This window comes from Dasypus novemcinctus, chromosome 9, assembly GCF_030445035.2.
Source record: "Dasypus novemcinctus isolate mDasNov1 chromosome 9, mDasNov1.1.hap2, whole genome shotgun sequence".
Taxonomy (NCBI): Eukaryota; Metazoa; Chordata; class Mammalia; order Cingulata; family Dasypodidae; genus Dasypus; species Dasypus novemcinctus.
Genome location: NC_080681.1, coordinates 2,338,918 through 2,366,243, shown reverse-complemented (window position 1 = coordinate 2,366,243; position 27,326 = coordinate 2,338,918). Strand labels below are relative to the sequence as shown.

Genomic DNA, 27,326 nt, shown 5'->3' with positions numbered 1-27,326 from the left:
CACCCAGCCATGAACAGGAAATCCACATGGGCTTGACCCTGAGTCCCCTGATGGCCAGGAGAAGAAGGTGCCTGCCCACAGCTCCTCCCTGGTCCTCCATTCCCAGTGCCCATGTTCCCTTCTCCACACCCACAAAAGGGTGGGGGTCCCTCCTTGAAAGAGAGGTCCTTAAAGCCCCCTGGAGACTATAGCAGCCTGGGGTTCCTCCAGGCTCCAGGGCTTCTCCTGATCTTGCTGTCTCCCACAGTTTGGGGATTCGACCCCCACTTCATGCTTGGATGTGCCAGAAGTAACCTCAGCCTCCATCAAAGCCTCCTCCTCTTCAGCCTGTCCCGTGCCTGGGGTCACACCGTGCACCTCCAGAGCCTCATGCGCGGGGCCGCTCTACAACAAGCAGGTGGGCGACTCCTGCATCATCCGCGTCAGCCTGGATGTGTTCAATGGCAACAATTATAAGAGCCTGCTGGTGAGCTGGGCAGGTGCAGTCCCTGGGTCCAGCCACAGGGTCAGGCAGTGGATGGGGATGAGTTAATGTGCCCTTCCTGCCCCCTTGGAGCTGCTATACCAGTGGGTTGGTAAGATCAGACAATCAGATCCAGAAGGAGCAAAGACTGTGGGTACAAAGGCAGTCAGGGCTGAGCATGGTGGCTGGGGATTTGAAGCTTCCATCCTGAGGCCACAAAGCCTGGGATGACCTCACTGGTGCAGCCTTTGAGGGGAAGAATGCGGGGGCCAGCCCAGAGAGCCCCAAGCACAGTATGTGCCTGGACTGTCTGAGGAGCTGTGAGGAGCACAGAGGTGAAGGTGCAGAGGTTAGGGGTGAATGAGGTCAGAGAGGAGATAGGGCTGGGTCGCGGGCCCTGTGGGGACAGACCAGGGAAGTCAGGTGATACCCAGCTGTGTAGTGAAGTGGCTGCCCCAGGGTGGTGGTGGTGAGGGGACCTGGTCCTGAATAGATGGCAGATCCCACCCCCCTCCCCCCACCTGCACACATGCTGGCCCAGGTGAGGCACATCTGCCTGGGGCTGCACTTCTCTGGCCACCTGGAGCTCAGGGGTGGTAAACTGTGACTTGAATGACACTTCATGTGAGACCTGCCTGTGTCCAGGCATCTGGGGCCAGACAGGTGAGGTCTGTCACCTGCTTGGTCTTAGACGTCTGCTCCAGGATTCACTCATATCATCGTCCTTGAGGAGCTCTTTCCAGGGTGCAGATCCCAGGGGCAGTGAGTGGCCTAGGTGTGCTGGGAGGAGAGGCAGCGAGGCAAGCAGGCTGTCCACACCCACCTCCACCACTCTCCTTTATGGGGCCCTGTGTCCTTGGGGCCCTGGACAGCCATAGGAGCTGTGCAGGCCGAGGAAGAGTGAGATGGTCCATCCCCAGGGAAGGAGCTGTGAGGTGGGGGGAGGGTTCTTACTGGAGATGGGGGCTCAAAGGACTTGAGAAGACCCCCTCATTCCATGGCAGCCCCCCAGGGGAGCATGAGAAGTCATTGCATCCCCCCTTAACCCAGCCCCGCTTAGAGGCTCAGAGCCCTGTGCTCAGTGCTGACCGCCCCAAAGGCCTTCTGGCTGCTGCTCTTGAGGGAGCCAGCTCCAGGGCCAAGTCCTGATGGTCTGTCCTCTGACACTCCCCAGCTGACCTGCCAAGATAGGGCTCCAGCCGTGATCCAGCAGGCCATGGAGAAGTACAACCGGAAGGACAGCCCAGAGGACTACAAGCTGGTGCAGCTGATTTCACAGGATCGAAGTATGTCATGGGGATCATTGGAAAGGGCAGCAGAGGGTGACTCCCACACTATATCTCAGCCCCCAGGACCGAGGCCTTCTGCCACAGTTAACCTGCCAGAAGGGTGGCGGCCAGCATCCTGCACACACCTCCACCTGTCCTCGGAAGCCCTTAGTGCCCACAGTGCACTCCCCTTTCAGACACTGTCTCCCAGGCTTGTACCCTCCCTGGACATGACCCAGGCAGTGGGGAACTAAGAGAGAACCATTATTTCAGGATCCAAAAATAAGGTCCTCTCTACTTGGCCATTGGCCATGAGGCCAAGTGCACAGGTTCCTCTCACAGGACATCCTCTGGCCAGGATATGATGTGTTGTGCATCCATTAATGGTCATTACTGCTGTGGGCACAGATATTAAAATCCATGCATGGATGACACTAAAAATGAAGCAAAACCACCTGAATTCCCTTTGGGGCCTCTGGGGAGCCAAGTCAGTGTTCCCAGGACACACAGAGCCAGGCAGGCTGGGGTCTGGGCCCCTGGGGAGGTCAGCAAGGACCTCTCTGCCTGGCTCTCAGCCCCAGTGGGTGAGGACAGTAGTCAGTGTAGGGCACATCACACGTCCCTGTGCCTGAAGGATAACTTCATTTATCTTTGGTGAGCTGATCATGCTCTCTCAAGCATTGACCTTGGGTACCATTCCTTACTCCCTGCAAGTTGTTTTTTAAATTTCCTCTTTTCTTCCATCACCATCATGGTGAGAAGGCCAGGGTTTGTGGACCATGTCCTACAGGAAAAGAAGACTGAGGCTAGAGGGGATAGGGGGTAGGAAAAGAGGCCCGCATTCAAGCAGGAGCAGGAATTCCAGCCCAGCAGGGCCTCACAGCAGGCTCTAGGCCAGAGGATGCAGGTGAAAACAGGATGAGGGAGGAAATCCTTGCTTTCATGCTCCCTGCTCAAGAGTCCTGGCCTTGGCCGCCATTTCCTTGGCTCCACTAGCCTTGGACCAAGGAGCGTGGGACTCGGGGGCCGTGCCTGCCTTCTGTAAGGCTTGCTCCAACTCCAAGGTCACCTTCAGTGAAGGCCTCAGGGCAGCGCTAGGTCAAGGCTGCCAGGGGTGGAGCCTGGTCACTTTTGAAAAACATCCCTTGGGATCAAAACTTCTTGAGTCTTGCCTTTGGGCAGGGGTCCATCAGAGGTGTCATTGGTGGTCCGGGATCTGGACTGGGTGACTCATGTGTCTGGCTCATGGGGAACAGAAGGGGTGGGGTGGCTGGTGGCCCCCCATAGCTCACCTGACTGCCCCTCTTCCCATCTCCCCAGAGCTGCAGATCCCTGATGATGCCAACGACTTTTACGCAATGGCCTCATCAGGAAACTATCATTTCCTCCTGACCAAGCAGAACTTTCCCATGGGAACAAACACCAAAAAGGGAAACTTTTTTTTTTAATTTTTAATTTAATTTTATTTTATTTTATTTTTTATCTTTTAATTTTTTTATTCATATTGTAAAAATATTACATTAAAAAAATATGAGGTCCCATTCAACCCCACCAGCCCCACCTCACCACTCCCTCCCCCAGCAACACTCGCTCCCATCATCATGACATATCCATTGCATTTGCTAAGTATATCTCTGGGCATCGCTGCACCTCATGGTCAGTGGTCCACATCATAGCCAATACTCTCCCACGTTCCATCCAGTGGGCCCTGGGAGGATCTACAATGTCTGATAATTGTCCCTGAAGCACCACCCAGGACAACTCCAAGTCCCGAAAACGCCTCCACATCTCATCTCTTCCTCCCATTCCCCGCACCCATCAGCCACCATGACCACTTTTCCCACACCAATGCCACATTTTCTCTGTGGACCTTGGATTGGTTGTGTCCATTCCACATCTATGTCAAGAGCAGGCTTAGATTCCACATGGATACTGGATGCAATCCTCTGCTTTCAGTTGTAGGCACTCTAGGCTCCATGGTGTGGTGGTTGACATTCTTCAACTCTATGTTAACTGAGTGGGGTAAGTCCAATAAATCAGACTGTAGGAGTTGAAGTCTGTTAAGGCTCAGGGCCTGGCTATTGTATTGTCAGTCCAGCTATTGTATTGTAAATCCCCTAGATATATCTTAAACCCCAGCACCAACTACAATTCCAGTAAAGTAGCATGAAAGCCTTGTGAAAAAAGATCCCATCTGTGTCCAGCTCCATCATGCAGAAACACCAGCTCCAAAGAAGGGCCAACTGACATGGCAGTGAACCCCATCTGCCATGACCATAGAACCTGTGGGTCTCTTTAGCCCTCAAAAGAACCAATACCTGGGGTTGTATCTACTTTATCTGTCTCTGAGACTCTGCTCAGGTGTGCATAAGGCAATCCTTCTGATATCCTCCAGTCTCTTTTTTAGACTCATAGCCATATAAACTCATTTGTCCTTTCCATTTCCCCCTTAATTTAGGTCAAACAGCATTTTTAACTCCTGTTATTATATGTAGACAGGGATATTCTGCTGATCCGCATTGAACCTTTAATTCAAGGTCATTTTCTAGTTGCATCATCAGTTGGTACTTGGCAGTGATCCCTCGGTGCCAGGGAGGCTCATCCCCGGGTGTCATGTCTCACGCTGGGGAGAAGGCATTGCATTTACATGCTGAGTTTGGCTTCGAGACTGGCCACATTTGTGTAACATGAAGGCTGTCAGGAGGAAACTCCTAGGCACAGTGCTGCTCTAGGCCTTGTTCTTATTTCAGGCATATAGGCTCACAAGCATAGTCATTAGTATCAGGGGCTCACTGTTGGACCCTCATTCCTTCCTGGTCCTTACCGTTGCACCTGGGGGACTGCTGCTGCTCCCCTAGGGACAACAACAGAGTACCCCCGGCCAGGAACCCAGTACCCCTCCCAGCTGTTGTTTTTAATTGTTTCCACTATGAGTATATCCAAACATTACCATGCACCCTGGACATATGCCCTGTATAACTCCCTGTCAACTATATATCACCTGTCAATAACATCCTATACCAGTATTCCTCTGCTGCCATTGTTGAACCACTCTGTGATCCAAAACTTCCTGAAAAGTGAAGCCCAATATAATGTCAGGTCCCTTACTAGTAAAATGGAATATAGCGATGGGTTTAAAGGCTAGATATAGAATATGTATTGATCTGGAAAAATCCTACATCCTATCTTTTTCTTTTCCTTTTTCCTAATTATTGAGCTTCTCTTCACAAGAGCCCTAGATCACAGTAATTCATATATACAATATACAGTAGTCCCACACATCCACCATAAAACCTTTTCCCTTCCACAGTGATATTCTTATAACTTATTCATATCATATTTACTTAAACTGATGTACAGACTCTGAGACAATAGCTTTCAAACAAGGTGACATCTGTGCTTACATTGTGGTCCATACTTTAGGATATACAGTTTTCTAAATTTTTAATTATCCTATGTTTTACATTATGGTATACATTATTAGTCTGTCATCCCCTATATGTTTATGGTGTAATATTACATGTTTTATATCCATCCTTGTGTACTCTTGTGAAACTCCTCTCTTACCCCACATTTACCTTGGTTCCATCCATTCAACATCCATTTTCCCCTCCCCTTGGGGCCCACAGCGACAGTCAACCTCCATTTCTCGAGGAGCCACGTCCAGAGATACTTGCAACAGTGTTCAGGGCCTGACTTGCTCAACTGCCCTAATGCCCTGGGAGCCACCCTTTCTCTCGAGAGATACAGTTCCCTCTATTTGATGGCATTAGTCCTCCCCAGGATGTGGGTCCACCCCAACTCTCACTTCTTGGGTCTCTACCCAATGGTACAACCCACCCTGGTAAAATGAGCATTCAGACATTCCTCAGGAGTCCATCCCGCATCAGTCCATCCCCTCCAAGCATCCTAAACAGGTAACCCTCCTAATTATATTTTGATACGATTTTCTCAGCATTTTACTCTTAACCAACACCTGACACTTTCCTATGTTCATAAGTTGCCCCTCCCTCCCCCCAATTTTTGGGCAATATTACCCATCTGCCCATCCCCAGTCCCCCTCAAACCCACAAAGTCCCACCCAAAGGCAACACCTTGTCCCCATTTTATCTCTTCTTTGTGCTCATACTTACCGCCAGCTCATCATAGATTCCACCCCTGCAGACATCGACTCACATCCTTCCTCCACCCCTCGATTTCCTGTAAGCCTATCTTCCAGTCTCTAGCTCTCTGAGGCAGCTTTCTTATTTCATATCATTGAGGTCATGTAGTATTTGTCCTTCAATGCATGGGTTGCTTCACTCAACATAAGGTTCTCAAGATTCATCCATGTTATCACGTGTGTTTGTAGTGTATTTGTTCTTACAGCCGTGTAGTATTCCATTGTGTGTATATACCACATTTTATTGATCCACTCATCTGTTGATGGGCATTTGGGTTGATTCCAACTTTTGGCGATAGTGAACAATGCTGCTATGAACATTGGTGTACATATATCGGTTTGTGTCCTTGTTTTCAGTTCTGCTGGGTATATACGCAGCAGTGGTATTGCTGGGTCATATGGCAAATCTATGGTTAGTTTTTTGAGAAACCGCCAAACTGTCCTCCAGAATGGTTGGATCCTTCTGTATTCCCACCAGGAGTGGATGAGTGTTCCCCTTTCTTCACATCCTCTCCAGCATTTGTATTCTTCTGTTTTTTTCATAGCTGCCAATCTTATGGGAGTAAGATGGTATCTCATTGTAGTTTTGATTTGCATTTCCCTGATAGCTAGAGATTTGGAGCATTTTTTCATGTGCTTTTTAGCCATTTGTATTTCTTCTTTGGAGAAGTGTCTGTTTAAATCTTTTTCCCATTTTTTAAATGGGTTGTTTATCTTTTGATTTTCAAGATATATGAATTCTTTATATATGCAAGTTATAAGTCTCTTATCAAATATATGGTTGCCAAATATTTTCTCCCATTGTGTGGGTTCCCTTTTTACTTTCTTGACAAACTCCTTTGGAGTGCAAAAGGCTTTGATTTTGAGGAAGTCCCATTTATCTATTAGTTCTTTTGCTGCTTGTGCTTTGGGTGTGATATTCATGAAGCCACTTCCTAGTACAAGGTCTTGTAGATGTTTCCCTACACTGCTTTCCAAGGTCTTTATGGTCTTGGCTCTTATATTTAGGTCTTTGATCCATCTTGAGTTGATCTTTGTATAAGGTGTGAGATGGTAATCCTCTTTCATTCTTCTACATATGGCTATCCAGTTCTCCAGGCACCATTTGTTGAATAGGCCATTCTCTGCCAGTTGAGAGGGTTTGGTGGCTTTATCGATCTCCTTATGCCAATACCATGCTGTTTTCACTACTGTAGCTTTGTAGTATGTTTGGAAGTCAGGTAGTGTGAGTCCTCCAATTTCGTTTTTCTTTTTCAATATGTCTTTGGCTATTCGGGGCCTCTTTCCTTTCCAAATAGATTTCATAGTTAGTTTTTCTAGTTCCTTAAAGAAGGCTGTGTTGATTTTTATTGGGATTGCATTGAATGTGTAGATCAGTTTCGGTAGGATAGACATCTTAATAATATTTAGTCTTCCTATCCATGAACAAGGAATATTCTTCCATTTATTTAGATTTTCTTTGATTTCCTTGAACAGTCTTGTATAGTTCTCAGTGTATAACTTTTTTACATCTTTAGTTAAATTTATTCCTAAATATTTGATTTTTTTATTTACTATTGTAAATGGTATTTGTTTTTTGATTTCCTCCTGATCTTGCTCATTATTGGTGTACAAAAATGCTACTGATTTTTGCACATTGATCTTATAACCTGCAACTTTACTAAACTCATTTATGAGTTCTAGAAGCTTTGTTGTAGATCTCTCAGGGTTTTCTATGTATAGGATCATGTCATCTGCAAATAATGAAATTTTGACTTCTTCCTTTCCAATTTGAATGCCTTTTATATCTGGTTCTTACCTCAGTGCTCGAGCAAGTACTTCTAAGACAATGTTAAATAGAAGCAGAGACAATGGGCATCCTTGTCTTGTTCCTGACTTTAGAGGGAAGAATTTTAGGATTTCTCCATTGTAAACAATGTTGGCTGTAGGTTTTTCATATATACTTTTTATGATGTTCAAAAAATTTCCTTGTATTAAGATCTTTTGGAGTGTTTTTTATCAAGAAAGGGTGCTGTATTTTGTCAAATGCTTTTTCTGCATCTATAGATATAATCATGTGATTTTTTTCCTTCAATCTGTTTATATGGTGTAGTACATTGATTGATTTTCTTATGTTGAACCATCCTTGCATACCTGGAATGAATCCCACTTGGTTGTGGTGTATAATTCATTTAATGTGTTGTTGAATACGATTAGCAAGTATTTTGTTAAGTATTTTTGTGTCTAGGTTCATTAGAGAAATTGGTCTGTAATTTTCCTTTCTTGTGGTGTCTTTGTTTGGCTTTGGTACTAGGGTAATGTTGGCATCATAGAAGGAGTTTGGCAATATTCCTTCTGTTTCGATTTTTTGGAAGAGTTTCAGCAGGATTGGTGTTAGTTCTTTCCGGAATGTTTTGTAGAATTCACCTGTGAAGCTGTCTGGCCCTGGGCTCTTCTTAGTTGGGAGGTTTTTAATGACTGATTCTATCTCTTTACTAGTGATTGGTTTGTTGAGATCATCAATTTCTTCTTTCATCAATATGGGCTGCTTATGTGTTTCTAGGAATTTGTCCATGCCCTCTGAATTGTCATTTTTGTTGGAATATAGTTTTTCGAAGTATCCTCTTATGATAGTCTTTATTTTTGTGGGGTCAGTGGTGATATCTCCTTTCTCATTTCTTATTTCGTGTATTTGCATCTTCTCTCTTTTTTTCTTTGTTAGTCTCACTAAAGGTTTGTCAATTTTGTTCATCTCAAAAAACCAGCTCTTGGTCTTGTTTATCTTTTCAAGTGCTTTCTTATTTTCTATTTCATTTAGTTCTGCTCTTACCTTTGGTATTTCCTTCCTTCTTCTTCCTGTTGGATTACTTTGTTGATTTTTTCTAATTCCTCCAAATGTGCAGTTAGTTCTTCAATTTTTGCTCTTTCCTCTTTTTTGATATATGAATTTATGGCTATAAATTTCCCTCTCAGTACTGCTTTTGCTGCATCCCATAAATTTTGTTATGTTGTGTTATCATTATCATTTGTTTCAAGGTAGTTGTTGATTTCTTTTGAGATTTCCTCTTTGATCCATTGTTTTTCTAAGAGTGTGCTGTTTAATTTCCAAATCATGGTGTGAAATCTGGGCTTCTGACCCAAAAAAGGAACCTTTTCCACCGTTCTTTGTAGGAATAAGAAGGGACTCAAGTTCCCAAAGAGCAAGTACTAAGAGGCTACCAACATCAGGGTCAACCTTGGTCTCCTGGTCAGCAAGGCTAGCCATCCCAAAACTGAATATGCCAAGCTAGAGGAGCGCTGGTTTGTGGGAGGGTATATTCAAGGGGATGAGAGGATAACTGAATTTTTTTTGTGTTTAAATAAAAAAACTGACCTATTATATGGGTATAATATTTATTTTTTGTAAATAGCAAATCCTGCATTTGAATACCACATTAAATCCTTTTTTCTAATGCAGCCAGGGAGTTGTGTTTTGTTTTTTTTTCTTGTACTGTGGTGGTTTGAATGCTGTACCTGCTCTCTCATGGTCCTTTAAGTGAGAAATCCTGCAGGGCGGCAGTGCCTTGTACACAGGAGGAGTGAGCAGGGCCAAGGAACCTTTCCTGTTTTACTGAAGCAAACTCACAAGCCACCTTCCTGGATTGACTTAGTGTTCTCTAAGAAAAGAGAACAGACAGGAGACACCTATAAATATTAGGACTTTTTATAAGATTATCTCACACAACTATGGGGCTGCCCACATCCAAATTCCATAGGGCAGGGTACAAAAGAGGAACTCCAACAATGGCCAAGATGAATTCCCCTGGGGGCACTGGCTGGCTGAACTAGTGATTATAATTCCCTCTTTTGACTGTAGAAATCATTAATTCTCCACATAATGCCTTCATTTGATTGGATGAGACATCTCTCATTGCTTAAGAAAATCTCCTTGCTCAACTATAATGGAAACAGCCATAAATGCAATCAACCTTTTAATGACTTAAGTGCACAAACTGTTCTCATAGTAACAAACCCGTGTTTGTGTGCCAAGTTCACAAGCCCCATTCCCAGGCCCATCTAACACCTGAGTGTGAGCACTGCACAGGGCAAATGTGCACTTAAGCAGCAGCAGCGTGGCCAGGAGCTGAGGCTGGCCAGCTGACCTCCCTGGCATTAGAGCCACAGGACCTTCCTCAAAGCACAGCAGCCAGCTCAGGAATTTGGGTGTCATTCCACAGTACATTTGGAAGGGCGGGTCCCTGACCCAGCACAATGGCTACCTGTATACAGAAGTATATACAAAAATAACACTGCTTTTGAACAACTCTCTGGTTTTGGGAAACGTCTAAAAATGGTTCTGAAGTGTTGGGGATGGTAAGGAAGCAGGTGGGAGATTCTAGGCAACAGAAAACTAAGTGTGAGCTTCCAGGTGGCAGCGAGTGTAGACCCCATGGGAAAGAGTGTGGAGACTGGCAGGTTGGGGCAGGGGCTGCTGGGGGGATGGGGGTGGGTGAGAAGTAGGGTGCAGGAGAATGGCAGCCTGCAGGATTCCTACCAGATCCTGTGGACTGGAAGCCTGGAGAATGAAGAAGATTTAAGGAAAGCAGAGTTTCCATCACACTTTTGGAATATTCGTGCAAGGTAATAGGTAAATGGGAAGAAGATACACATGAAAAGACAAGGCTTAAGTTAAGGAGACCTGGATTCCTTTCTCTGGGTTCATTATAGAGTAAGGTTAAGGAAAGAGGAGCATGTCTTCCATGTGGATTGAGATGGTGTTTTCTTTGCTCAACTTTTTTTAAAATCTTAACTGCTGTCTCTTCTTGAGAAAAGGATCTTTTGTCAGGTTGAAAGGACAATCCTCCTTTACCTAAGAGAACACTTGTGCCCAAGGCCAAGTCTCCATCAGTGTCAGAGAAACAACTAGAGGCCAGAAAATCATCAATAAATTTCAGATTCCTTGACGGAAGGCCAGAGTCCCAAGACTCTCACACTGTGTTAGCCATCATACTGGATTTTGTCTAGGTTCTTGGCCATGATGCAGAAATGAATTTCAAGAGCACATCAGGTGAGTTGGGCCAGTTATTTATTCAGGGAGGGAGGGAAGAGAAATGGGAGTAAAAAACAGATCATGGGTCCCAGGTAGAAAGGAAGGGGTTGAAAAGTGATAAAGTGGGCTGTTTTACAGACTACAACTCTCCATTAGAGATTATAAAAACCCAGGTTTACTTGCATGGCCATCATGGCAGAAGAAAAAGGGTGAGAGCAGGGCACAGAGGCAGGAACAGGGGACCAAAGGCAAGGGCAAGCTCAGGCCTTGTGCCTGCTTTTTGAGCCTTTAATTATTCCACCCCTTTGCTAATGGCAGGGGAGGAGTTCCAGCTGTTCACTGTTTTCATTGATTACCCCCTATTGATCCCCCACGAGGGTCCAATGATGAAGTCCTTGGGGAATATCTGGGGCTTCTCCTTACTTCTAAATGAAGTCTTGTTCTGGATGGCAGAATCTTGGGGAGGGTCTGCCAGCAGCCATCTTGGGGGTTATTGATGTCCCTGTGGACTTCTTGCCAGGTTCCAGATCCATTTATTGATTCCCTATCTTACTAGCCAGCTTCAGTGGGATAGCAAACCTGTAAGACATTTTTCAGTGGAATCATAATGCATCATCAATGAATATTTGATGACTATATGCATCATTTGGAAAAATTACATTATTATTAGAACCAACAATTTTATTATATATTTATGTACCTTGACTGATGAAAAACAAGTGCATATCTACAAGGAAGCATGTGAAGTTATACAAGGGTAAATGGCTTGTATTAGCAAAATAGAAGCTAACTATACATGCCAATCTACTAGAAACATTTTAATAAAGTACAGCCAGACATTACATGGAATATTATGTAATAATTAAAAATAGTGGGAAAATATAATAATGAGATGGATGTACATTTACCTACCTGAAGATATCTCTAAACCTTACAAGTTAATAAAATATGTGGAAGAACATTACCCTTGTTATATACTATAATGCTCATATGTGTGTGTGTATATACTGGCTTATTTCACTCAACATGATGTCTTTAAGGTTCACCCATTTTGTTGCAAGAATGAGAACTCCATTCCTTTTCCTGGCTAAGTAATATTCCATTGTATGTATGTACCATGTTTTATTTATCCTTTCATCAGGTGATGGGCACTTAGGTTGCTTCCATCTTTTAGTAATTGTAAATCATGCTGCTATGAACATTGTGTCCAAATAACTGTTTGAGTCCCTGCTTTCAATTCTTTGGGGAATATACTAGAAGTGGGATTGCCATGTATTTTAGTTTGCCAAAGCTGCCAACACAAAAGTACCAGAAACAGGTTGGCTTTGTTAGTGGGGATTTATTAGAGTAAAAAGCTTACAGTTCTGCAGCTGTGAAAATGTCCAAGTCAATGCAGATCCTGGAATCATGCCACTTACACAATGGCAGCTCTGACAGTCTCTGTCTGCCTTCTTCTCCAGGCCCAGCTTATCTTCAGCTTTGAGATGATCCATGGGCCTCAACTCTTGGGTGCAACAATGTCCAGCTTCTCCACTGATTCTAGCCTCTGGAGTCTCTCTCAGCTGCTCAGGGCTGCTCTGTCTTTCTGCAGCTGTAGGTGGTTCTGGAGTCCTTTCTCTCACATGGCAGGGGCAAAATCCTGTCTTTCTCTGTGTTTTTCTGTTTTCAGTTCTTGGTTTTATATAAGACCCAGCAAGAGGGCAGAGACTTTACCTGCGTAATGTCTCATTGGTAGATTCCAAAGACCCCAAAGGAATTCAATCAAGGTTCCTTTACTAAATCTAATAAAAAAGGTCCCACATACTATAGGCTTCCATGCACAAGAATGGGTTAGCTTCAGAGCATAATTTCCTAGGGTCCACAAAAGACTCAAACTGGGACTGTAGGTAATACAGTAATTCTATACTTTACTTTCTGAGGAACCACCAAACTTTAAAAAAAATTTTTTTTAAAGATTTATTTATTTCTCTCCCCTCCCCTCCACCTCGGTTGTCTGTTCTCTGTGTCTATTTGCAGCATCTTCTTCTTTGTCTGCTTCTGTTGTTGTCAGCGGCATGGGAATCTGTGTTTCTTTTTTGTTGCATCATCTTGTATCAGCTCTTCGTGTGGGTGGCACTGTTCTCTGGCAGGCTGCACTTTCTTTCACTCTGGGTGGCTCTCCTTATGGGGCACAATCCTTGCATGTGAGGCTCCCCTATGTGGGGGACACCTCTGCATGGCAGGGCACTCCTTCCACGCATCAGCACTGCACATGGGCCAGCTCCACATGGGTCAAGGAGGCCCAGGGTTTGAACTGCGGACCTCCCATGTGGTAGACGGACACCCTAACCACTGGGCCAAGTCCGTTCCCCCCACCAAACTTTTCAACAGCTGTACCTTTTACAGTTCTACCTGCAATGAATGGGTGCTCCTGTTTTCCCACATCTTAAAATTTGTTGTTTTCCTTTTATCCCACTGATTGTAGCTGTGCTAGTGGTTGTGAATTGGTATCTCATTGAGTTTTGTTTTGCATTACACAAATGGGTAATGATGGTGGCCATCTGCTCATGTGTTTATTGGCTATTTGGATACTGTCTTTGGAGAACTGTCTATTCAAGTGTTTTGCCCTGTTTTTGATGGAATTGTTTGTCTTTTTTGTTGTTGTTGAGTTGTAGGTTTTTGGGTTAAATTCCAGATAGTAAACCCTGTTTTAGTTTCCTTCGCTGCTCAAGCAAATATCATTCAATGGGTTGGCTTAAGCAATGGGAATTTGTTAGCCTCCATATTGAAGCTATGAAAAAGCTCAAATCAAGGTGTCATCAAGGTGATTCTTCCTTCTCAATGATGGGAATTCTAGGGCTGGCTGCCAGTGACTCCTGGTCCTGACCTTCTCTGTCACATGGCAATCCACATGGACACCTCCCTTCAACTCTCCAGTTCCTTGCAGGCTCCAATGACTTTTAACTTCTTGGTCCTGTGGCTTTCTAGCTACTGAATCTCACTCTGAGTATAAAGGACTCCAGGAATAGGATAAGGCCCATCCTGATTACTTTGGGCCACATCTTAACTGTAGTAACTGCATCAAAATGTCCTCTTAACAATTGGTTCACACTTCCAGGAATGGATTCGGTTTAAGAACATATGTTACTGGGATACACAGCTGAAAACCACCACTCTTCACCCTTTTGACCAAAAGACACGTTTTCTTTCCACCACATGCAAAACACATTCATTCCACCATAACATACCAAAGACTTTATATTTTTTCTCTTTTTTTTTCTTTTTTTCTTTTTATTGATTTTGTAAAAATATTACATTAAAAAAATATGAGGTCCCATTCGACCCCACCACCCCCACCGCACCCCTCCCCCCCCCAGCAACACTCACTCCCATCATCATGACACATCCATTGCATTTGGTAAGTACATCTCTGGGTATCTCTGCACCTCATGGTCATTGGTCCACATCATGGCCCACACTCTCCCCCATTCCATCCAGTGAGCCCTGGGAGGATTTACAATGTCCGGTGATTGTCCCTGAAGCACCATCCAGGGCAACTCCAAGTCCCAAAGGCACCTCCACATCTCATCTCTTCCTGCCATTCCCCATACCCAACAGCCACCATGTCCACTTTTCCCACTCCATTGCCACCTTTTCTCTGAGGTCCTTGGATTGGTTGTGTCCGTTGCACCTCTATGTCAAGAGGAGGCTCAGATTCCACATGGTTACTGGATGCAATCCTCCTGCTTTCAGTTGTAGGCACTCTAGGCTCCATGGTGTGGTGGTTGCCCTTCTTCAACTCCATCTTAGCTGAGTGAGGTGAGTCCAATAATTCAGATTGTAGGAGCTGGAGTCTGTTGAGGCTCAGGGCCTGGCTAGCATATTGTCAGTAAAAAGATTCAATCCCCTAAATATATCTTAAACCCCAATACCAACTACAATTCCAGTAAAGTAGCATGATAGTCTTATGAAAAGAGATCCCCTCTGGGTCCAGTTTCATCACGCAGAAACATCAGCTCCATAGAAGGGCCATCTGACATGGCAGTGAACCCTATCTGCCATGACCGTAGAACCCGTGGGTCCCTTTAGCCCTCAAAGGAACCAATACCTGGGGATTGTATCTACTTTATCTGTCTCTTAGACTCTGCTCAGTTGTGCATAAGGGAAATCCTTCTGACAGCCTCCAGACTCTTTTTTTTTTAGAGACTCATAGCCATATAAACTCATTTCTCCTTTCTATTTCCCCCTTACATTAGATCAAACAGCATTTTAAAGTCATATTATTCTATGTAGACAGGGATATTCTACTGATCCGCATCGAACCTTCAATTCAAGGTCATTTTCCAGTTGCATTATCAGTTGTTAGTTGATAGTGATCCCTCGGTGCTAGGGAGGCTCATCCCAGGGTGTCATGTCCCATGCTGGGGGGAAGGCATTGCATTTAGATGCTGAGTTAGGCTTTGAGACTGGCCACATTTGAGTAACATGAAGGCTGTCAGGAGGAAATTCCCAGGCACAGTGCTGCTCTAGGCCTTGTTCTTATTTCAGGCCTATAGGCTCACAAGCATAGTCATTAGTATCAGGGCCTTACTGTTGGACCTTCATTCCTTCTGGGTCCTTGCTGCTGCACTTGGGGGACTGCCGCTGCTCCCCTAGGGACCACGGCACAGCACCCCCGGCCAGGGACCCAGTACCCCCCCAGCTTTAGTTTTTAATTGTTGCCACTATGAGTATATCCAAACATTACCATGCACCCTGGACATATGCCCTGTATAGCTCCCTGTCAGCCATATATCCCCTGTCAATAGTATCCCATACCAGTATTCCTCCACTGCCATTGTTGGACCACTCTGGGATCCAGAACTTCCTGAATATTGAAGCCCCAATATCATGTCAGGATCTCTTACTAGCAAAATGGAATATAGCAATGGGTTTAAAGGTTAGATATAGAATACATGTTGACTTGGAAAAATTCTACATCCTATCTTTTTCTTTTCCTTTTTTTTCCCCCTAATTATTGACCTTCTCTTCACAAGAGCCCTAGACCACAGCAATTCATGTATGCAATATACAGCACTCCCACACATCCACCACAAAACCTTTTCCCTTCCACAGCGATACTCCTACAACCTATTCACAACATATTTACTTAAAGTGATGTACATAGTCTGAGACAATAGCTTTCAAACCAGGTGACATCTGTGCTTACATTGTGGTGTATACTTTAGGACATGCAGTTTTCTAACATTTTTAGTTATCCTATGTTTTACATTATGGTTTACATTGTCATTCTGTCATCCCCTATATGTTTATGATAAAGGGTGGCTCCCAGGGCATTGGGGCAGCTGAGCAATTTAGGACCTGAACACTGTTGCAAGTATCTCTGGACATGGCACCTCGGGAAACGGAGGTTGGCTGTCACTGTGGGCACCAAGGGGATGGGAAAATGTATGTTAAATGTGTGAAACCAACATAAATGAGGGGTAGGAGAGGAGTTTCGTGAGAATACACAAGGATGGATATAAAATATGTAATATTACATCATAAACATACCAAAGACTTTAAGTCGTTTCAGAATCAATGGCAAATACAGTCACATGAAAACCAGTTATGAGTGTGGTCTGTCCTGGAGCACAATTCCCCTCGGTCTGTTAACCTGTGAAATCTAGAAAACAAGTTATCTTCTTCCAATGTTCAATGGACAGACAAGCAATGGATAGATATAACCATTTTAATAGGGAGAAATTGTAAGGAAACAGCCATCGCTGCTCCCAAACAATCCACAATCCAGCAGGGCAACCTCCAGTAGATTTCATGGTCTGAGTGTTTTCTGTAGATCCATGTTCTATACTCCAGGCCTGATGGAGTCTCACCCCTTTTAAGTGCTTATACAATGGACACAGCATCCCCCAAAACTGGGGTGAAATCTCCACCCTTTATGAATATCAGGATGTTGGTGAGGCTCTCTGCAAACCCTGTGGCACAGTCCCCACAATCTCTGAGCATTGTGGTGGCAGCACTTTACCTGAACAATGGGGCAGGAATCATGCCACCTCTGAGTGCATGGGAGGGTCAACTGCCCCCTCCAGGTGATGGGGTGTATGCACCCTTTTCAAACACATGGGTAGGTCCCCTCTCTTGGCCAGTCTTTGCTTCCATGTTTCTGCCCATGAAGTCATGCTTCCTTCAGTTTATCCATTCTTTATGCCTTTCTGTTCTTGCTGGCAGTGGTTTGCTGATACAAATTTCACAAATATTACTTGTCAGCTTTGCATATCATTCAATGGATCCAAAACATCAGACAACAGAACCTTCCACAAATCTTTCCTGCATAACTGCATTTCCAGTCCTTACTTCCATTGAAATGGCTGACAGGTTCTATGTTCAGTGAAACCATCACATGGAGCCATCTTCTCTGAGAACGTGCTTTCTGAAAGCTGAGGAAGACCCCTCATAAACCATTTTTGACCCTAATCATGGAGTACACAATGTGGATAGGCTCAGAACTTTCCAAACCATCAATTTCTGGTTTCTTTGTTCTTATGAGTCATTTTCAGCTTATTATTTTCCTCTTACATTTTACTGTAAGTTGCAATGAAAATCCAGGCTGTACTGCTATACTTAGCTTGACAATGTCTTCAGTTAAATAGTCAAGTTCATTGCTTTCCAGTTCTGTCTTCTGTCTGACATCAGAACTCGATTTATCCAAGTTCTCTCCACTTGAAAACAAGGAATACCTTTTCTTCAGATTCCAATAACACATTCATCATTTCCTTCTAAGGCTCTTTGGAAGTGCCTTTAGCATTCTGATTTTTACCAACAGTCTTTTGAAAGGAGTCTAGGCTTTTTCTATCAAGCACCTTATAATTCACCCAGCATCTAGTTATTACCCAATTCCAAAGCTGTTTCTACATTTTGGTATTTGCTTGAGCAGGACTCAACTTTCCTGGTACCAAAATCTGTTTTGGATTTCTTGATTGCTCAAGCAAATACTATGCATGGGGTTGGCTTCAACAATGGAAATGTGTTAGCTCTTAGTTTTGAGGCCAGGGAAAAGTCCAAATCAAGGTGTGATCAAAGCACCTTCTCTGATCTGCAGAGAGATCCAAGAATTTATATCTTGCTGATTTTGTAGAACAATATGTCTTTTTTTTAAACACTGTTAAAATACTGAATTTATATCACACATACATTCTGTGTCCCCACCATTTCAATTTGACTGAGCACTGCTACTTCTATGTCCTGTCATAACCGTCCATACATACTTAAAACCAAGAAAAGGGTGCAGTTCCATCTTTAAAAACTAAATAGTCATTTTGGATAACACATTCTTGCAAAGGAATCTGGACATTTATCAGACACGGTAGGGAAAGTGCTTTCTCTGCATCATAGAAAGGACAGCCAGATATCAACTGTTATAGAAATGAAATAAGAAAGAAATTTTTAACCAACTGTTTAAGCTATTTTCTGAAAGAGACTTCCCCCACTGCCAGAGATCTTGAATAGCTTCCTGGTCAGTCATCCAAGAAGCAGTTCTTTTCATAATTGATGAATTTGGCTTCCACTTTGGGAAGAGAACCACCTTTTTCTATCCTTGCTTGCATTTTTGCTTTAAAGTCTTCTACAGAACTAGATCCCTTCAGTGTTTTAGGAGCTTTTTCCTGTTTATGAAGGATTCTTGACATTTTGATTTTGGTATTGATGGTTTTGAGTCTTTTCCTTTCTGGTTTGACTTTTGTGCATTTTTGGCTGGGGTTTCTCTGATAGATTTTTTTCACTGGATATATTCTTCTGTTTCCTCCTCATCATCATGTTAATCATCGTCTTCATCTTCATCATCATCTTCATCATCTTATCAGCAAGTTTTACCTTTTTCTGTGCAACCTTGCTAACACTTCCAGGGGCAGATCACTTTCAAGGTATTCTATTTTTTTAAAAGATTTATTTATTTATCTCCCTTCTCCCCCCAACCCCGGTTGTCTGTTCTCTGTGTCTATTTTGCTGCGTCTTCTTTGTCCACTTCTGTTGTCAGTGGCATGGGAATCCGTGTTTCTTTTTGTTGCATCATCTTGCTGTGTCAACTCTCCGTGTGGGTGGTGTCATTCCTGGGCAGGCTGCATTTCTTTTGTGCTGGGTGGCTCTCCTTATGGGGCACACTCCTTGTGCATGGGGCTCCCCTATGCAGGGGAAACCCCTGCATGGAACGGCATTCCTTGTGTGCATCAGCACTGTGCGTGGGCCAGCTGCACATGGGTCAAGGAGGCCCAGGGTTTGAACTACAGACTTCCCATGTGGTAGATGGATGCCCTAACCACTGGGCCAAGTTCGCCACCCTCAAGGTATTCTTAAGAGTTTCATATCCTCCTCTTCTTCATCTTCTTTCTCTGCATCTTCCTCCATAGCTAATAAGTACCGTCCATTAATATGCACTGGCCTGGCACCACACTTCAAACAAAATTCAACAGGTTTTATTTTCATACCTCCAGGGAAACCATTGGCTGTATGGACATTTTCAAAGTGGCCATCATTAATTGAATTGGACTGCCTTCATAATTCATTGTCTGCTTCAACAACGTGCAATTCATCCTTTGTACCAGCCCCTAAACTGACCATTCTTAAAGGTAACTGGTGCTCATTTTTGTCATTATCTACCTTAAAGTGATAATCTTTCTTGGCCTTTAGTATTTAGTTCACAATTGAAAAGATAGTTCTGGAGCCTCAGGGAGCTCATGTCCATGTCCATCAAATCTTCCATGGGGTGCTAGCATGCACTTAGGTGGGAGAGAAGTCAGGTGGAGATAGACAACCGCCGCTCCAGAGAACAGCCGCATAGGATGGAACTACACCAGGGATATACATGTTTTTTAGGTCTAGTTAGTTAACTCTTTTTCCTTGTTGATCCTCTGTCTGGCCATTCTATCTGTTGATGTTAGTGGAGTACTATTACTGCTGATACACCTATTTCTCCCTTCGGTTTTGCAAGAGTTTTCCTCATGTGTCTTGTAGCACCCTTGTTAGGTGCACAGATATTTATGATTACTATTACTTCCTGGTGGATTATTCCTTTTTGTAATAGGTAATGATCAACATAATTTATAACATTGGCATTTAAAGTGTTTGGTCTAAGATTAGTATAGCTACCCCTGCTCTTTTTGACTTTTTGCTTCCAAGAAATATCTTTTCCCAGTTTTTCACTTTCATCTTATTTGAATCCTTGGGTCTAAGGTGAGTCTCTGCTAGACAGCATTTGGATGGATTATATTTTTTAATCCATTCTATTAACCAGTATTTTTTGATTGGGAGGTTTAATCCACTAACACTCAATGTTATTTCTTTAAAGGAATTTAAAGGAATTGCTTACTTTGACCATTTTGTCCTTTGCCTTTCATATGCCATATCTTATTTTAGTATTTTTACCCTTTTGGTTTCTCTTTCTGGTAGTTTTCCTTTCTACACTCTCCACCAAGCCTCTATCTCATGTCTTTTTCTTTCAGCCAGCAGAACTCCCTTTATTATTTCTTGTAGAGCCAGCCTTTTGTTTACTAATTCTTTTAGTTTCTGTTTATCTGTGAATATTTTAAACTCACCCTCACTATAGCAGTACAATTTTTCTGGATAAAGAATTCTTGGCTGGCAGTTTTTCTCTTTCAGTATCTTAAATATATCATACCACTGTCTCTTTCCTCCATGGTTTGAGATGAGAAAATTGAACTGTCTTTTTAAACTCCCTTGTATTTGATGGATCATTTTCTCTTGCTTTCAGAATTCTCTCTTTATCTCTTGCATTTTATATTCTCAATGGTATGAGTCTCTAAGTAGATCGGTTTTAAATACATTGTGCTTCTTGGATTCATATATTTATATCTCATAAGAGTTGGGAAATGATTATCCATTATTTCCTCAAATATTCTTTCTTTCCCTTTTCCCTACTCTTCTCTTTCTGAAATTCCATGATACATATGTTAGTACACTTTGTGCTATCATTCAATTTCCTGAGCCCCTGCTCAAATTTTTTTCCATCATATTCTCTCTGTTCTTCTGTTTCTTTTCAATTTCAGCTATTTTGTCTTCCAATTCACTTATTATTTCTTCTGGCACTTAAAATACACTGCTGTAGGCCTCTAATGTTTTTTTTTTTTATTTCTCTCCCCTTCCCCCCAGTTGTCTGCTCTCTGGGTCCATTTACTGTGTGTGTGTTCTTCTGTGATTGCTTCTATCCTTATCAGTGGCACCGGGAATCTATGTTTCTTTTTGTTGCATCATCTTGTTGTGTCAGCTCTGTGTGTGTGTGCCATTCTTGGGCAGGCTTTCACACTGGGCAGCTCTCCTTATGGGGTGCACTCCTTGTGTGTGGGACTCCCCTATGCAGGGGACACCCCTGCATGGCATGGCACTCCTTGCATGCATCAGCATTGCACATGGGCCAGTTCCACATGGGTCAAGGAGGCCCGGGGTTTGAACCATGGACCTCCCATGTAGTAGGTGGATGCCCTATCCATTGGGCCAAATCTGCTTCCCTCTAATGTATTTTTAATCTCATCCATTGTCCCTTCTTTTTTCCTTCAGATTTTAATCCTTTGTTTTATTTATTTATTTATTTTTAAATTTATTTCTTTCCCCTTCTCCCCCAGTTGTCTGCTCTCTGTGTCCATTTGCTGTGTGTTCTTCTGTGTCCACTTGTATTCTTGTCAGCTGCACCAGGAATCTGTATCTCTTTTTGTCATGTCATCTTGCTGCATCAGCTCTCCATGTGTGTGGCACCACTCCTGGGCAGGCTGCACTTTTTTTGCACAGGATGGCTCCCCTTATGGGGCACACTCCTTGCCTGTGGGGCTTTCCTACTCAGGGGACACCCCTGCATGCCACAGCACTGCTTGCACTCATCAGCACTGTGTGGGTCAGTTCACCACAAGGGTCAGGAGGCCCTGGGTTTGAACCCTCAACTACCCATGTAGTAGGCAGATGCTCTATCAGTTGAGCCAAGTCCAATTCCCCCATTTTGCCTTTATTCCCATAAACACACTTATGCTTCTATTCAAGCTTTCAAATTCTTTGAGCACATCCAGTATCTTCTTAATGTCATTTTTCTCTTTACCCATATTTTCCTTCAGTTCCTTGAATTGATTTAGATTTAGGTTGGTTTGAACATCATTTATTAGTTGTTTCAAATCTAGTGTCTCGTCTTGTGTTTTGATTTATTCCTTTGACTGGTCCAAATTTTCCTGTTTCCTAGTATATCTCATAGATTTTTGCTCATGTCCTGGCATCTAATTATGATGGAGAACTTACTCTGATGTTCAGTTTCTTTATCTTGCCTAGGATATAACTGTTTCCAATCTTTGTGTAATGGCTCTTCTTTGATTCTTGATTCAACTTATTCTAGCACCTCAAAGGGCTTTGTAAAAGAGTGAAAAGGCAGCCAAATCAATGTGAGGAAATATTTGGAAATCATATATCTGATAAGGATTTAATATACATGATACATATGGATTCTACTACTCAACAATAAAAAGACAAATGACCTGATTAAAAAATGGGCAAAACACTTGCATAGACATTTTTCTAAAGAAGAACTACAAGTGGCAAAAAAGTGTTCAACAACTGGTGATTAGGGAAATTCAAATCAAAACTACAGTAAGATATCACTTCATACCTATTAGAATGGCCACTATTAATAAGACAGAAAACTACAAATGTTGGAAAGAATGTGCAGAGGTAGGAATGCTTATTTATTGTTGACAGGACTGTGGAATGGTACAGCCACTATGGAGGACTGCTTGACAATTCCTAAGGAAGTTGCATATAGATTTGTGACATGACTGAGCAATATGACTACTAGGTATGTAAGTGGAAGATGACAGCAGTGACACAAACAGACTTCTGCAAACTGATGTTCATAGCAGCCTTATTCATAATTGCCAAAAGAATGAAAAACACAAGTGTCCATCAACTGATAAATGAATAGACAAACTGTGGTACATACATATTATGGAATATGATGCAGCTGTCAAGAATAAATGAAGTCATAAAGCATACAACAACATGATAAACCCAGAGAACATTAAGTTGAGTGAAGCAAGCCAGACACAGAAGGACAAATATTGTATGATTGTGCTAGTATGAGCTAAATATATTGTATAAACTCATGGATTTAATAATACAACATAGGTCACTAGAAAATAGAATGAGGTTAGAGAATGGGAAATCTGAGGTTTAATCTAGGCAGAATTGGTAAAAAAACATTGTTTGTAAATCTTTGGAAATGAATAGAAATGGTAAAAGCATGTCTTCCTGTTTGTAACTATAGTGCTCATCTATGGGTATGATGTAGCTGAAAAGGAAAGTCCTAGGTAATGTATATGACCAGAAGGAAAGCTAACTAATGTAACATGGTAATGAATATCATAGTGAAGGAAGATCATGTGAAATATGAGTATGTTAATATTGCATATATTAAACTATTTCTTGAAACTGAAAAATGTATGTTAATGTTAAAATAGTTAACTATCAGATAAAAATACAAACTATGGGCAGTAATGTATAGGAATATATTAATAATCTTCCATTAATGGCAAAAACATGAAACATACTAAGTGCAAGAAACTAGAGATAGGTACTACATATTGTTTGACTCCATCAGTATGATATATATATATATATACATTATATATATATATACATTATATATATACACATTATATACATATACACAAATAGACAGAAACAGAATAGCAACTATGGCAGATGAAGGATAGAGAGATTGAGAAGTGCTTATTAAGGGTTAGAGTTTTTGTTTATTTACCTGTTTATTATTATTTATTACTGGAATAATGCTCTAATAATAAATGAAGTGATAAATGCACAACTATGTGATCATACCAAATACCACTGATTGTACACTTTGGATGGACTTTATGATTTATGAAAATATCAACAAAAATTATTTTAAAAGAACTGTGAAGAATTAGAAGATGCCTCCTATTTGCACAAAATAATCCTCTGAAAATAAGGGCCCAAGTAGAATATGGGACGTTTCTCTTGATAACTGAGTTTCAGCCCCAGATAAAAATGGCATAATCCTAAAATGTAAAGAGCTAACATTTAAAATAATAAGAAGAAAGAGCTAAAGATTATGAGTTTCCATGCTCTGAGGAAGAACTAAAGGCATCAGAAATGGAAATCTCCTAATTTTTTGAATTAGTGCTCTGGTTGGTTGGCATCAGATCTTTGACCAGATTATTTGAGAAAAATAGAACACCAAGAGAAGAACACATAAGTAGCTGAAAGTTGGAAGAAGGCATAATTATGCTGGTTTTGCCAAGGGAAAGGAAGCACATTTTTTTGGCCCCTGGAAACACACCCTAGTTGTCAATCAACTGATTATTTTTTATTATTTATTATATAATTTGTTAAATGAACTTAACTGGGGTATGAGCTATGAACAGAAATGTGCATAAATCATAAGTCTACAGATCCAGGAATTTCCACAAAGAGAAGACTCCCCTGAAATCACTTCCTGATCAACAATGAGAACATGATCAGCACCCCAAGACTCTCCCAATCATGAGGCCCTTGTGTCTCCCCAGAGGAATCTGGCATAAAGACTTCTCAAACCTTAGTATAGTTTTGTCTCTTTGGAATTTAACATAAATAGAAACATAGTGCATGAGAAAAAACTTGGCCAGGGACCCACTTATGTGGTGCAGACCAGTTCCCAAAGGGCTTGGAATAGAGGACCAGAAAGCCACCAAGAAGCCTCTTATTTTTTTCCTGGTGTGCACTTTCCTGGCCTGACAGCAGATGGTGCACTTTGACAAGCAAACCTCTCTGTTCAAACACTGCTCAAACCCAGAGTGGAATGCATTCAATGAAACCATGAGCTATCAGGTGGTGCCTAAGCAATGTCTGGCAAAGGTCCCTTCTGGGTGAGCAAAACCTCACAGTAGAAATACATTGATTACCTCTCAGCTGCCCCCTCAGCTTTCCCAGGGAGGAAACAAATCTCTCCCCTCTGTATTAACAGGAACCAGTCCTGGTCAATAAGGAGGGGCTTTGAGAAGTCAGGCTATCTTTAGCACTCTGCCAGCACCCAGGTGGGAACAGTGGCACAGCCATGCCCAGTCGGGATGGGTGGGAAGTGTGGCACCCAGCAGATCAGATTTGTCACCCAGAAGCTGAATTGGCAGTAGGCTTGTCCCTGTCCCTCCCCTTTCCTGGGGACATGGACCTGGCAGCCCTCTCTCCGTAGCCATCCACCAGAGCTGTGTGCTCTGTGAGTGGGGTCGGGTGCCTCCAGCAGCAGTGGCCTGAGTTACTCAAAGACACTCCCTGCAGAGTCTCCTCCTCCTTACCCCTCTCTTTTCTGGGTGCTGCCTAGCCCTCTCCTGATCTCCAGATCAGGAGATCTGAGATCTCCTGACATCATGACTGATGTCATGGTGGGTGTGTTCTTCTTGCAGATATGCTGCATGGGTATCATTTCTTGTTTATAAAGGCTTTCTTCTCTGCCTGAAATAATGACAAAAACTAAATTGGTAGAGGGTGATGGACTAACAGGCAGAGCTGAATGCTCTCACAAAGACAATGGAGAAAGAGCCAAAGGCTGGCTGAGGACCCTGCTTTGGGGAATCAGCAGACCAAGACAGTGCTACAAAAGTGCAACTCCAAGGAGGGTGAGGGACAGAAAGATGAAGAAACTGAAAAGACAAACATGAGACACCAAGCCCTGTAGTGGTGAGGAAGGGCTCCCACACACATGAGACATTGAGCTTGGTTAAAACCCCTGGGTCACTACAGCCAACTGAGAGGGAAAAGAAATCTTCCTCCCTGTCAGCTGTTTCAAGGGAAAAGGGAGGAGAGGTGGGTGCTTTTATTCAGTGAATGCCACCATCACAGTCCACTTTGAACCTCCAATCTGGAAATTCAACACAGAAACACAGGTAAGTTGAGACTGACATGCTGGAAAGGTGTGATGACTAGCATCATCTCTTGCCCAGTCTGGAGATTGCATGGATAAACACTGTTCTCCACACAGTCTGTATCCAACCCCTGGGAGAAAATCTGTGTCCACTATTGAGTCTTTGGCCTGATTTTGAAAACATAAGTTGGGCAATTTTAAAGACTGTGTATAAGTTGAACCAAATGTCTAAGAAGTGCTGTAAATAAAAAACATAAAAACAATAGGCAAGGGAGAGAAATCAGCTATTGGAGTAAATTCACCAACATATTCAGATGCCTAGACAACAGGAAAAACATTACAAGCCATACTTGGAAAGAGGCCCAGCCAAAAGGACAAACTGGTTATCCTGAAGGCATACAGAATTTAAGACAATAAATCAGTCATAATCACACAACTCTTCTAAATCAATTCAAAGAATTTAAGGAAACTATGACTAAAAAAATAAAGGATAATAAGAAGACCCTGGAAGAACGGAGGTGGCTCAAATGATTTGGTGCATCCCTCCCACATGGGAGGTCTCAGGTTCAGAGCCCTAAAAAAAAGATGAAGAGACACAGAGAGCACACAAAGAGCAGACAGCAATTACAAACAACAAGGGGGGAGGGAGTAATAAATAAAATAAATCTTAAAAAAAAAGAAGACACTGGGAAAGCATAAAGAAGAATTTGAGTCTGGCGCCTTAGACCACTCGGCCATCCTGACACAAGCCCCTGATACTAATGACTATGCTTGTGAGCCTATATGCCTGAAATAAGAACAAGGCCTAGAGCAGCACTGTGCCTGGGAATTTTCTCCTGACAGCCTTCATGTTACTCAAATGTGGCCAGTCTCGAAGCCTAATTCAGCATCTAAATGCAATGCCTTCCCCCCAGTGTGGGACATGATACCCGGGGATGAGCCTCCCTGGCACCGAGGGATCACTATCAACTAACAACTGATAATGCAACTGGAAAATGACCTTGAATTGAAAGTTCGATGAGGATCAGCAGAATATCCCTGTCTACATAGAATAACATGACTTTAAAATGCTGTTTGATCTAATGTAAGGGGGAAATAGAAAGGAGAAATGAGTTTATATGGCTATGAGTCTCTAAAAAAAAAAGAGTCTGGAGGCTGTCAGAAGGATTTCCCTTATGCACAACTGAGCAGAGTCTAAGAGACAGATAAAGTAGATACAATCCCCAGGTATTGGTTCCTTTGAGGGCTAAAGGGACCCACGGGTTCTACGGTCATGGCAGATAGGGTTCACTGCCATGTCAGATGGCCCTTCTTTGGAGCTGGTGTTTCTGCGTGATGAAACTGGACCCAGAGGGGATCTCTTTTCATAAGACTATCATGCTACTTTACTGGAATTGTAGTTGGTATTGGGGTTTAAGATATATTTAGGGGATTGAATCTTTTTACTGACAATATGCTAGCCAGGCCCTGAGCCTCAACAGACTCCAGCTCCTACAATCTGAATTATTGGACTCACCTCACTCAGCTAA

The 27,326-nt window shown here is 42.8% G+C and overlaps 1 long non-coding RNA gene across 1 annotated transcript in view; it reads left to right on the top strand.

Moving 5' to 3' along the window:
- The first annotated feature begins 1,645 nt into the window (after nucleotides 1–1,645).
- LOC131279894 (uncharacterized) overlaps nucleotides 1,646–27,326 on the top strand; it is a 62,697-nt gene continuing 37,016 nt past the window's right edge. Inside the window, exon 1 of the long non-coding RNA XR_009187391.2 lies at nucleotides 1,646–1,749. This is a non-coding gene — a long non-coding RNA (uncharacterized lncRNA). The remainder of the gene's footprint in view (nucleotides 1,750–27,326) is intronic.